A 12,939-nucleotide genomic window follows, 5' to 3' on the forward strand; every position below is an offset into this window, starting at 1 on the left:
CATAAATAGTCAGAAAGTAACTGGATATGTGGGAGATTGAGAAGTGTTTTCTTCTGAGTATTTCTTAGGAATGGGTTCACATAGTGTTTACATACTTAGTGGGAGTGTGTTATTGTGAAGATGGACTATGATAAATGATCATGACCTTCAGTTGGGAAAAACAAGAGGTAAATAGAAGTCTATGACATTGTAGTTTCTTTTCTCTTTCCTGGGCCTTAGCCACACTGTAACTCTAGATGCATTCTTCTTCTTTTGACCCACCTGCTAACCTGTGCTCTCCATTTGTGTCCCCTCCAAATCCACCTGTTGAGCCTAACCCCCAATGTAATGGTATTAGAAGTTAGGGCCAGTGGGGGTGATTAGGTGGGAAGGATGAATTCCTCTGAATGGGATTAGGGTCTTTCTAGCTAAAAGAAATCCCAGAAAGCTCCCTTCCTGTACTGCTGACCAGATACTGAATCTGTTGGCACTTTGACCTTGGACTTCCCAGTCTCCAGAACTGTGAGAAACAAATTTCTCTTCCTTATAAGCCACTCAGTCTATGCTATTCTGTTATAGTAGTTAGAACAACCCGCCTGTTGGTAAGGCATGTTCCTGAGGAGAATGGGCTCTGGAACAGCACATAGTTCACTTCTCACTCTGAACTACCAGCAGTACCATGGTTTTTGCATATAGAACCTTCGGCACAAGTATCAGCAACCATGACTGTGACTGAGCAAACATGGAAACAGCATCTTTGCATAATCTGAAGTTATTCAAATAAGCCTTGAAAGCAGAGAAAACAGATTGCAATAACCAGAGCTATATAACCTATGGAGTATAACATTTTATTCCTACATGAAGAAAAATAAAAACATGGGAGGTAAATCTGCATTAATTTTGCCTTTATTTTTAAGAACTAAAACTAGTGGTAGTTGGCATTTTTATGATGATTTTACAATAATCTAAAACCGTTAAGTCTTTGTTTTTGGTGAAAATTTGAATTGGGATGTTGATCTACTTTAATTTTTTTGTTCAGGTTGACATTATACTACAGGTAATGCGTGCTGAATTTTAATTATATTCAAGTTTGGCAGATATATACACACAATGAGGAAGCTGAACACCGAATTCATTTGGATTATTTTATTTTAAGAATTAAAAATGATAATTAGCTAAACGACATGCAGAACTATCAAATATGATGAATGGTCTTTGATGCAGTTTTCTCTGGATGAAACATAATCAACACAATAGCCAGTAGAGTCGTGTATTATGAAAAAGTATGGGAAGTGCTCTTCAAACACACATGAAAATAAGAGCTGTCATTGTACACATGGAGAGTCATGTTTTTCTGGAGAAATAGTCTTCTTCCTGTCGAACTATTGCCTAATTTTTGCCAACTTGTCTTAATCAGCCTTAACATAGCTTGAGGTTTAATTTCCAAACATCCTTTGATTATTCTCAAGAGTTCCATTTCTGGAATAGGCTAACAAATACATCACGAGATGAACATGCTCTCAATTACTATAAATCAAATTCCTAGCTTCCTAAAATTGCTTGACTTTATTTTTCTATGCAATATTTAAAGGGAAAAAGCACATAATGACAATACAGTCTCAGATGGTGGATGTTCTTGAAAAAGTAATTTCCAAGGCATATTGTTGGGCTACTTGCAGTTCCAACCCACCTCCTTCAACTGAGAAAACTGGATTAAAATTACTGCAGGAGATTATTGATATTTGGCAAGATGCCTAGTTTAAAATCAAGAATCATTACAAAAACCTTGTCTTTAAATTAATTTGTCAGATCTTTGAAAGCAAGGAACTTGTCTCCCATTTCCATCTATCTTTTCTAAAGCCTCTCAGAGTTCTGTACTCTTAAGGAAACACCCTGATTACCTGGCAACCAGGCTCTTGACACTTAAGGGCATCAATCAGAGAAGTAGGGCTACTAGGAAACATAAATACACAAAAGATTATCGTAGAGATTTGATCACACAAAATAATCTGGGGAGCTGCTATTTCTGTGTCTGGTCTTGCATCTGAAGTTCCCATGGCAAACAGTTGGGAGGGGTGGATGAACACAATGTTGAGAAAAAAAAAGAAAAGCTGGAGCCTATGAAGCTAAGCCAGAAACCTTAAGGAAGGACTGGAACTCTTGTCAGTCTCTCTCTGCCTCCAAACTTTAGGAAACTAATTATGCACTTGGCCCAGAAGTGAGAGAAACTGAATCAGAAGATCCAGCAGGAGCTGGAAGTGTTGAGGGCCCAGCTGTTGCCTCCTGCCAACCATGCAAATCAGCAGATAAGCAGTAATGTGTGTGAGATGCCACAGTGCCTTGTTCCCTGCACCATATTGGGACTCAGTGTTGGTTTCTGCTGCTGTCAAATTGGCCATCAGCCGTGGCTGTAGTCAGATCAGAGTTAGTGAGTGGAAATCCATGTTGCTGAGCCCGTGAATAACTTCCATCCCTGCTGCCAGAGTCTTTTTGGATGAACTCATTGGTCAAGTCCAGAAATGGCTGGGGAAAGAGACTGATAGTAGTACACATAATGGATCATCTTTTCTACTGGTAATTAAGGTCTTCCTCCACTGAGGTTTCTCTTTGGTGAGCATGCACATACGTATCTTCACATCCTGAGCATGCCCAGAGAGGTCTAAACACATATCTCTTTCCAACGCCTCCATACTACCAGTTTTTCAAATGTGTTCTTTCCAGTTACCTGAAAATTCAGCCAGATTATTAGCTGCTGCCCACAGGCAGTAGATCCATATTTAATTTTCAAGTAAAGTAAACAAGAAGATGTATTTAACCCACTTGATTTTTCTTCACTACTGTCTTTCAAGGTACCTCAGATTGGAGCTATAATGCTGTGGGTGTCCACTTCCAGGTAAAACCAGCCCATTGTGCAGAACCACTTGCCACCCAGGCCCCAATATTTCCTGCCCCAAGTAGCTATGCACAAGAAATTCCCCTTAAGCTTACAGGTGCAGGTGGAGAGGGAGGAGGCTATCTGGCAGGAATATGGGTCATGAGCATCTGTCCCACTTACTCACGCAATTCTTTGTATTTTCAGGTTCTGATCAAGTCGGATCTTGTTTATACCACTTTCACATAATGATGGAGTACTGCTTTGCGTGCCAAAGTTTCTGGCTTAGTAAGACATAAAACCATAATAAGCACGCAGGTCTCATAGAAACTTGCTGGCCTGTGTCAAGGGTTCAGACTTTATTGAAGTTCAGTAGCTAGCAGGAATTTGATTTTCCAAAGGACAGTAGTAGTAGTTTTCTACGGAAAAAAGCATAGCTTTGTTCCAAAATCCTGGTGGTTGGTGCTGTAATTCACCTATAGGGGGCTGTCAAAGAACCCATTCCACATCCCTGTCCACCATCAATCCTTTAAACACCTTCAGATCCATAGGGTTATACAGTCCAAATAGCCTTGTGGCTTACATGGCAGCCTGGTGCAAAGCCTTCTTCTGTTCCGGGCCCCATTAAAAATGATGAGCTTTTCAAGTCGTTCTATAAATTGGCTGTAGTGGCACTCTCAAATGAGGTGTATGGTGCCTTTACAATCCAAAGAGGTCTAGTGGCACTACATATTTTTCTTAGTAGTAGGAGGAGCCAGAGAGAGCAACTTATAGTTCATTTTGGAAGGGATATGACCCAGATGACTGATTCCCAGAAATTTTATTGAATTTTCATAGGATTTATTTCTTACCTGCTGGCAACACACAATTGTCTCACCCATGCATCTGGGTGTATCACCACGTCCTGTTCACTCGATCCAGTCAGTATGGCACCATCAGTGTAATAGACCAGTGCGAAATGGGAGGCGATCAAAGTCCCTGACATGTGCCTGAGAAGTTGATGTAGCCCTGAGTTAGGATACAGAAGCTATACCACTGATTCTGTTACTACCTCCAAGCTTTCAGCTTCCATCAATGGGACATTCTGCAGGAGAAGCTAGTGCCCTTCGACATGCCCCCGGTCTAAGATTCAGAGAAGCTCTGGCAAGAGATCCAGCAGGAGCCCCAGAGCTATCTGCTTGGTTGCTGCCCTCTGCCAACCTACAAACCAGCAGGCAAGCACAGATGTGCCTGAGAGAGAGCAGTGCCCGAGGCCCTGCACTGACCTCCCGATGTAAAGGAATAAGGTCAGTCTTTCTCTTCCGGTTCCCTGTGCAAATGTTTCCTGTGGACCATGCTAACCAAGAATATGCAGGGAAAGAAATTCTGGGAAATATACCCATTTGGCTAAGTTGCTAAAATTAAAACTAAAACTAAAACTCATCATATCAGAATGGCTATGATCTCAAATGAAAGTACAACAAAAACCTTTGAGAGCAAGAATTTCCCCCCAAGTCCCTAAAACAATGAAATGTGTGCAAAAAGTAGAAAGCTTAAATAAGGATTTCTTCCCACATGCTTCGTTCGTGAAAAAGTAGTATTTACTATGGCAAGCTGCTGAAGCTCACAAATTATTACATTTGTGGCTTAAAAGCCAAGAAGGGCAGGAGAAACTGTCGAAGATAGAAGAACAGAGGGAAAAGAAAAAGCAGAGAAAGCATATGATGGAGACAAGAAGCAAGGGGTAGTGATGAGCAGAAGCTTTTTATGAGTGCTATCTTTGTTATTAATCCTTTATTGGGCCCTGTGCTCATATAAATTACTCTGAAAATTATTAACCACCATAGAGACACACTTATGTATGAATAATTATTCAACATTTTAAAGTTTGTTTTGTGGATGAAAAGGGGTGCTGTAATAAATCATAAATTCCTAACTGGGCAGGTCACAGTGGATAGTCGTGTCCCAGGCCTACAAGTTCTTTAGTGAAAGGTTTTCAAACCGGGCCTGTCCATTGTTCTTGTGCACCTAGATTAACACACCTTTGAAACACCAGAAGTAATACCCCTCAAAGGCATAACCACCCTCAAGAGAACACATAATCCACCAGCTGGTGTGGTTCAGTGCTTGAGCGTGGACTTATGAGCCAGGAAGTCATGGTTCAATTCCTGGTCAGGGCACATGCCCGGGTTGTGGGCTCGATCCCCAGGAGGGATGTAGCCAACCAATGATTCTCTCTCATCATTGATGTTTCTCTCTCTCTCTCTCCATCTCCCTTACTCTCTGAAATCAATAAAACAATATTTTTTTTTTTAAAAAAGAGAGAGAGCACATAATCCAATTCCCCCTATTCTCACTTTCATATAATCTTCCTTATGTTTCCTTCTTAATTTCGGATGTAGAAAAGAAACTGCAAACTGATTCTCCAGAGCGTTTGTGAGATCTTATTTACAGCCCTGTCATCAGTTTTGGCTCAAACTCTTAAGAATTCTCTATAGGTTTCCATAAGTTTCCTTCGAATTTCTAAGTAGGTACATATCAGGGGTGGTTCAAGGGTGTGTTTCTAGCAATGAACAGATTCACAAAAATGACAGACTATGTTTTGCAGAATGCTTTTGCTTCTTGACCCTGAACCAGACCTACATGTTTAACTCTGATTAGGCACAGCTTATCATGACCTTGTTTATAGCATCTGTTTATAACACTTAACACAAATAGTTTCATAAAAATGATACTTTGTCCTTGTATCTACATTAGTGTTGTGACCGCCACACATCTGTGGAATTTATGAAGAACAGTTATCTAACTGATGTCCCTGCCAGTATCACTCACATTTGTACTTAGTTCAAGGGTTTCTGGTAGAGCATACACAACCTAGTCCAAGGCCTGGGCTTGTGACTGGTCCCTTCGCGAATTTCTTCTGGGGATACAAGTGAGAAAGAAAAGAGAACTTTTGATAAATTCTTGTTATCCGTGACAGCAAAATTGTTTTTGTTATTTAGTGGACTTCCATTTCTTTTTGCTTTGATGATTTTATGTTGAGACAATTAAATATCTATGAAAAATCAGTATCAGGGGAATGACGCAATACATTTCAATGAGATAAGATTACTGGAGTAGATGATGAATGAGGGTGTGGGCCCTTGAGCTAGCCCAGAGTGCCTCTAGGTCAAAAAATTGATTAACTCAAGGCTAACTTAGATACACATGTCCACAAACAGCCCGGTTGGATGTCCTTACGCGTTCCATAAACCTGTAGTTATCTGGTAAATGGGATATGCTATTATTCTAGAGAGTTGATTCTTCTGGATAGTTCAAAGTTAGCCATTGGAAAGTTTTGTTTCAAAACATCATGGTTCTAAAATATATTTAAACTACATCAGCTTTGGTACATAGAGTAGATTGAAGGCAATTTAATCTTTTATTGAAGACTAGAGACTCGATGCACAAAATTCGTGTAAGGGGCTCTGCTGCTGCCGCCACAGCCGCGGTGGCTGTGGGCCTTTGCCTCGGGACCCACCTGCCATGGCTTCGTCTGGAAGGAAGGACGTCCAGAAGGACATCTGGTCTAATTAGCATATTGTGCTTTTATTATTATAGATAGGAGATAATTATTCTATTCATAGGAGAAAATTTATCTTAAAATTTTCTTACATAGGAGAACCCCACCAGATTGCTAATAAGTGAGGTTAAAGAAATCAATCAGAGAAAGTGAGACTCAGGTAAGTACAAGACTTCTGGATGGAGTGACAGCAGTGGGCCTGCATATCTGGCCTCCTGGCTGTGAGTTCTGGGAGTCTGAGAGAAGATTCCCAAGTGCCTTTTCCATGGGATTTTGTGTGACTGCAAGGGAATGTCATCATGCAGTTTTATTCTATCTACTTTATTTTGTTGCTGTTGTATTATTCATCTATATTTTCTTAAAAAGGGACATAGAAGATGTTTAAGTCTATGTTCTTCAAAGCAGTGAACAACAGAATTCTATATGCAAATCTGATAAACACTATCTTATATAACCCCCAGGACTAAATTATGAGCTGCGATTTATCATCACACTTTAAGTTGGAAATGGGCCCAAAGAACTGATTATTTTGCCCAAGGTCATATAGCTAAATCCAAATCCAAATCTGTCTGACAATGAGGTCAGTGTCATGCCCACTACAGCACACTGCAAAGGCGAAGCAGCTTTCTCCTAAGGCTTTTGCTCGGTTTGCATAGAATCAAGGTTAACAGTCTTTATTGTTTTGTCTTCTGTTACAACAGCATCATCAGTTAAGTTTTCCACATCCCCTTTTACCTGTTTTTTATTTTTATTGATTTCAGAGAGGAAGGGAGAGGGAGAGAGAGAGAGAAACATCAATGATGAGAGAGAATCAGTGATCGGCTGCCTCCTACACACCACACACTGGGGATAAAGCCTGCAACATGGGCATGTGCCCTGACCAGGAATCCAATTGTGACCTTCTGATTTATAGGTCTACACTCAACCACTGAGCTACACTGGCCGGCATCTTTTTCTCTTTATACATCTTCCTAATATTTGTCTGTATCTCTTTACCTGTAAACACATAGATTATCTTAAAAAGAATACACATGCATACACACACACACACACACACACACACACACACACACACTGGTTAAAATGATTGGTACTTTGGGAGGGGAGCTGAGTGACAGTGTGAAAAAGAGACATACTTTTCTTCGCATAACTTTTTGTTCCTTTTGAATATTGTACTATTGTGTGTATTGTCATATTGTGTATGTTTTAACAATTAAACATTTTCATTATCTCTCTATTGTGGACATTTGGGATATGGCTGCTAAAAATCATAAGAAACTGGTTGTATTTTTACAAACTGAAAGCAGCAATGACATATTTTAAATTGTGGCTGTGTTGTTTATTCATGGATTCACTGTGAGATTAGATACCAGGAGGTGTCAGTTACAAAGAAGACACATGTGACGATAATTGCAGCACATAATTTTAAAATTAGAAGGTATGTTATAGATCAGGTAGTCCAAAGTCTTTACTTATTTATAAATAAACTTTTAGTTGTTAGTGGCAGACCTGAGAAAAAAAACAAACTATATCTTTGGACTGTAAATTCAACGTGGCCTTTAATATGTTGTATGACAAAGATTGGCATGATTAGTTTGTAGGAAAAAAGAGACCTAGAAAAGTGACTATTATAATGTATTCTTTTTTAAAAAAATATATTTTATTGATTTTTTACAGAGAGGAAGGGAGAGAGATAGAGAGTTAGAAACATCGATGAGAGAGAAACATCAATCAGCTGCCTCCTGCACATCTCCCACTGGGGATGTGCCCGCAACCCAGGTACATGCCCTTGACCGGAATCGAACCTGGGACCTTTCAGTCCGCAGGCCGACGCTCTATCCACTGAGCCAAACCGGTTTCGGCTATAATGTATTCTGAAGTTTATATCTTCTTTTGGCCCCATCTTTAGGAAAGGCACTTAAATGAAGAAGGATTTGTATTAAGAAAATAACTGGCTTTATTTTTCTGGAGATTCTGACTCTGGAAGTGCTTTGTGTAACTGCCATGACTTTGAGAGAAGATATTATTTAGTAGCAGCAGTTTTTCCTCCTCCTCCTCCTCCTCCTCCTCCTCCTTCTTCTTCCTATTATTATTATTATTATTATTCATTCTAAATCGAGGATATGTTTTTTTTTTAATTAACTTTAGAGAGAAAAGAAAGGAAGTGGGGGAGGGAGAGAAAGGGAGCATCAACGTGAGAGAGAAACATTGATTCGTTGCCACCCAGATGTGCCCAGACTGAGGATTGAACCACAACCTTTCTGGTGTGTGGGATAATACTCCAACCAACTGAGTGTTATCCCATGGCCAGGGCGTGGAAGTTATTATTTTTTTAAATATATTTTTATTGGTCTCAGAGAGGAAGGAAGAGGGAGAGAGAGAGATAGAAACATCCATGATGAGAGAGAATCATGGATCGGCTGCCTCCTACAAGGCCCCTACTGGGGATTAAGCCCACAACCTGGGCATGTGCCCTTGACCAGAATCGAACCTGGGACCTTTCAGTTCGCAGGCCGATGCTCTATCCACTGAGCCAAACTGGCTAGGGCTAGAAGTTATTTTTTTATTACTTCCCAGGTAAATGTGTGTATGTGCATGTATTTTAAAAATTTATTGTTTCACATATTGCAACCACAGTAAGTAGTGCCATTATCATAATAAACTGACAGTAGATAGTGATGTTCATCATTACGTAAGGTATAATCCAGCAATGTCAATTGAATGTTCATTATTTCTAAAATGTGTTTAAAGCCAGAGAATAAGCAACTGGCAATGATTCACCCAGTTAATAATCCACTGTTCCAATCTAGTCATTTTATCTCATTTAGTTTTTTTCTGGTTATATAAAAAAAAATACCCAGTAAATTTCTTTGGCATGGAATTTAAAAGCATGAAATATATGGAATAAAATATATATGCAAACTTGTTTCTACATGTTGGCAATACTTCACTTTTTTGGTAGGTTCTCTGGCCTTTTTCCCCTGTGGTCATCTTTAATAAATGAGTAATACCCACTGTAATGGGTATCTACACTAATAAAAGAGGAAGATGCAAATTGACCATACCTTCACAATACCCACCAGCCAATCAGGAGTGAGTATGCAAATTAACCTACCAAAGATGGTGGGTTAATTTGCATATGCAGGTGCTGAGTGGTCAGGGGCCATGGTGATGACACAGGTGTTCCACACTGCCCCCAGCCGCTCTGGGCCTCTGGGCAGCATGGGAAGGCAGAAAGGCAGCTCTGAGCCAGAATGAAGGCAGAAAGGCAGCTCCGGGCCAGAGTGAAGGCGGTGCTGGCAGCCAGGGGAAGGAAGGCCCATTCTTGCATGAATCTTCGTGCATTGGGCCTCTAGTAATATCATAAGCAAGAAAATCATTGATAGATTCCACTGAATAGGCTGATTGACTGACATAAAAAAAATGGATGTGTGCAATGATGATCATATATGTAGGCTCACAGATATAAGAACTACACAGCTCTTTTCCCCCAATAGTTCCCTGCTTTTAAAGTTCTATATTTCTTTTCTATTTGAAGAAAACTTGTCTTTGCCCACTGTTTCCCATTGCTGTTATGTGATATCCTGAGTTTACTCACATCCTGGCTAAACTTTCAACTGATTTCTCCCCTCTCTCACCGACAGTTTTAATAAGGATATTGTTGAAACAATCTCAACTTTTCTAAAACCATTTCCGACGCAATTCAAATAAATAGAGCTTAGAATTCAGAGAAGAAGAGATTTCAGGAGACGTGAAACTTTGCATTCTGCCCACCATTTCTAAAGAGTAGGTTTTGATTCAGCTCAGCTCACATCTGAGTCTTTGAGGTTTCGCTTCGGCTAGCTCAGGGTATGGCATAGTTAGCAGACAGTTATATCACTTCATCTACCAAAATAACCTTTTGAAAATGTCCTTTATAAACACAGGATAAATAAGACCCTAAACCAAGTTCTATACAGATTCAGATACATAAAATCAAATCATTTTAACACCAAGCATTTTAATATCGTGGCACTTTCCACTGACTTGACCAATTCAAAAAAGAAAGTAAATTTTGAGAAAAGAGGCAGTTGACACATCTGTGGTCTATTAAATAAGGATTAATTTATGTCCAAAGGGAAACAAACACAAACAAAATTTGTGTTTAAGTCATGACGGCACTAGTTATTTTTATCAGGCTAAGTTTCCCTACTTTGTCCTCATTAGTAGAATATCCTCATTAGCCTGGCATGTTATTACACTATCCTCAGAGGTATCTTGGGTGGGTGGCCAGGAGATGAGGTAACTTCTCAATTAAAGAATTGCAGTGCTCTTGGATGTATACGGCAACCTTGTTTTAGAAAGTTCTTTGTCTAACTTTTTAAAAAGAATGAACGTGATTGCTTCACCTGGATCACATCATGCCACTTAATCTTCTTCAAACCATAATGTGTTTCAAAAAATTAACGAAGCCATGAATTTTTGTGTTATAAGTTAAAGCCTTATTGGAAATATTTTCTTCCGTAATGTAAACTTGTTTTTGATGGTAGTTATGATAATTTTAGCAATTAAAGAATCTTAATTTGTGTTTGGGCATGACTACAACTCAAAGATGGATTCATACTACTATCCATTTCAGACTGAATTTATACTATCAAATCTAAATTATCTGATCATTAGGAAGTGTGTATTTAGACTTTAATTGCATAAAAAATGGGCTTAATTCTTCTCTTCATTTTTACTGAGTGCAAAAGTACTAGAGTCCTTATTAATAACTAGTGCCCCAGTGCATGGATTCGTGCACATTGAAAGGAAATTAATTAGAAGGTTGCTGGCAGGGCAGGGCTAGGAGAGTCGGGCTGGACACACCCTGGAGCCAACTTCCTGTGCTCCCTCCCTGGCGTCTGTGGAGTGAGCAGGGTCCCTCCGGCAGGTGGGGTCCCTCAGCCTGGCTTACAGGGATCAGGCCGAAACTGGCTCTCTGACATCCCCCGAGGGATCCCAGAGTGCAAGAGGGCACTTGGCAAAGTTGCTGTTGTATAGGGTGTGGAACGCAAATGCAAGTGCACAGTAAACCAGATTCAGGGCCGACAGTGCCCCAGCAACAACATAACCCAGGCCAAAGGTGGAATCTTGTGGCCCTGCGAGGAATCGGGCTCCCTCCTCTCTGGTTTCGGGGTACGTCACCCAAAAACCTCCACTGCCAAGTCACCGCAGCTCGGCAGCTCCTGCGTTGAATGTCTGCCCCCTGGTGGTCAGTGCACGTCATAGTGACTGGTTGGACCGGTGGAGGGACACCTAGCATATTAGCCTTTTATATATTAACTAGTGGCCCAGTGCACAAATTTGTGCACCTTGAAAGGAACTGTGGGCAGCAAGACTGCGGTGGGCACAGGGGTGGGTCTCGGCCCATCCTCTGCACCCTCGCCTGGCTCCTCCTGCCACAGCCCCCAGTCCCCTGTCTGCCAGAATCCCCGCTCCTGCCACTGCCACTCCCATGTGCTGACTGCACCGGCTCCACTCACCCCCACTGAGGGCTCAGAGCAATTTGAGCCAGCACCAGCCCCAGGTGCAAGTGGGGCCGGCTATGTCAGAGGATGTGAACAGCAGTTGCTGCCTCAATAACCCCTCAGGAGCAAAGGGAACTGGAGAAGCCCTCAGGGGCAATAGGGGCCGGCAGACACCACTCGCACCCACTGATGGTGCCAAGAGATCAGGACCAGCACCAGGTGCCGGCAGTGGCTCCGGCGTTGGCTGCGGATGCAAGCGGGGCCATCACTGGCAGCAGGTGGGAGAGGTGGCTGCCAGCCCCGATCATCCCTCAGGAGCAGGGGGAGGTGGAGAAGCCCTGAGGGGCGATCAGGGCCAGCAGCTACCGCTTGCACCCGCTGATGATGCCAAGTGATCAGGGCTGGCACCAGGCGCCAGCAGCAGGTGCAAGCAGTGGCTTCAGTGCCGGCAGTGGGTGAGCAGGGCAGGTGCCGGCAGCAGGTGTGAGTGCTGGATAGGACCGCAGCACGCAGGAGCAAAGACATTTCAATAACCACCAGAGGCTCGCCCTGATGACAGCGACCAGTGCCCTGCCATGGTCTGGCGCCCCTGCTCACCTGCTCCACCATCTCACTGCAGCTGATGCCCGCCACGTTCTGCACTCTGCCACCTACTGCTGATGCCTGCCATGTTCCGCTCGCATCCCCTGGTGGTCAGCACACGTCATAGCAAATGGTTATTCTGCCGTTTGGTCTATTTGCATATTAGGGTTTTATATATACAAACTAGAGGCCTAGTGCACGAAATTCGTGCATGGGAGGTGAGGGGGGGTGCTCAGTCCAGTCTGCGTCCTCTTGCAGTCTGGAACCCCTTGGGGGATGTTGGGCCTAAACTGGCAGTCGGACATCCATCTTGCAATCTGGGACGCTGCATGCACCAGTGACCATACATTTCATACAGGTGAAAGGGATGGGCAGCTACATTTTTTTGCCCTGATTATAAAAAGTAGTACATAACATGATCCTTCTGAGGCAGTAGTACCATTTTCCTCATCTTACAGGTGAAAAAACTGAAGCAG

The sequence above is a fragment of the Myotis brandtii genome, unplaced genomic scaffold (assembly GCF_000412655.1).
Source record: "Myotis brandtii unplaced genomic scaffold, ASM41265v1 scaffold123, whole genome shotgun sequence".
NCBI lineage: Eukaryota > Metazoa > Chordata > Mammalia > Chiroptera > Vespertilionidae > Myotis > Myotis brandtii.